Below are 1,078 nucleotides of genomic sequence, written 5' to 3' on the forward strand. Positions count from 1 at the left end.
CGCGTGTGCATGCATGCCCAAGATCCTGAGAGGAGAAAGGTGGAGAAGGGATGGCCATTCACCTTGGGGGGTGATTTCTCAATTTCTGTCTCTTTGTCTCTCTCTGTCTTTCTGGCGAGTGCACGTGCCCTATAGCAAAAACCTCTCCACAAAAAATAAAAATAAAAATGAACAAGGGGGCGACGCCAGCAGGTGGCATGATGGTTGAGGGCGCTGGAATCCCACATGGCCAACTGTGGCTGGATTCCTGGATCTGGTGGCTTGATTTCTCTCTCTCGCTCTGTTTCTCTCTGGTCAAGTGAAAATAAAGTTAAATAAGATAATTATTTAAAGAGAAAGAAAGAAAAGAAAAACCTGCGTGTCTTCAGCTCAAGGGAGGAAAGAGGTCCAGCCGCCCTGGGAGCCTCTCCAGGAGGTCCTGCATGCACACCTGTCCTCTGCTCACATTACACACCTGTTTCTGAGCGGGGCATGCCCTGGCTGTGGGCGGTGGGCGGCCCCTGGTCTGAGCCCTGGGTGGAAGCACAGAGAGAAGGCTGGGCGCTTTGAGGACCGGAAGCCCCAGGGCTAGGCCATGATTAGGTGTCAGACAAGAAAAGCAGGTTGGGGAGGGGCTGTCCCTCAGCCCCCATTCTTCCTCTCTTGACCAAAGTGCTCAGAGGCCAGCAGAGATGGCCTGGGGTCTGCAGAGGGCCAGGTACAGAAGGGAGCATGGAGGAAGGACTTAGGCACAGGTCCCTGCCTGGAGGTAGGCCGAGGAGATGAAGAACTGAGGGAAGGATCCCCGGGGACCAGTGTCCAGGAAGCGGGTAGAGGGGTGTTGGGGGATGAGGTACGAAGACAGGCCTGGCTCCTCCACTTCCTAACTGGGTCAACCTGCGCTAGTCAATTCACCTATCTGAGTTTTCTCGCCTGTAAAATGGGCATGTCAACAAGCTCGGCCTGGGCGAAATCATTGGATGTGCCCGGCCTCCTGGCGGCAGGGCAGGGAGGGGCGGGAGCAAGGGAGTCCCCACCCCGCCCCGCCCCGCCCCATGCCTACTTTGGGAACCTGGGACCCCACGCGGACCTCTCCCCG

Source organism: Tupaia chinensis, unplaced genomic scaffold, assembly GCF_000334495.1.
Source record: "Tupaia chinensis unplaced genomic scaffold, TupChi_1.0 Scaffold000348_1, whole genome shotgun sequence".
NCBI lineage: Eukaryota > Metazoa > Chordata > Mammalia > Scandentia > Tupaiidae > Tupaia > Tupaia belangeri.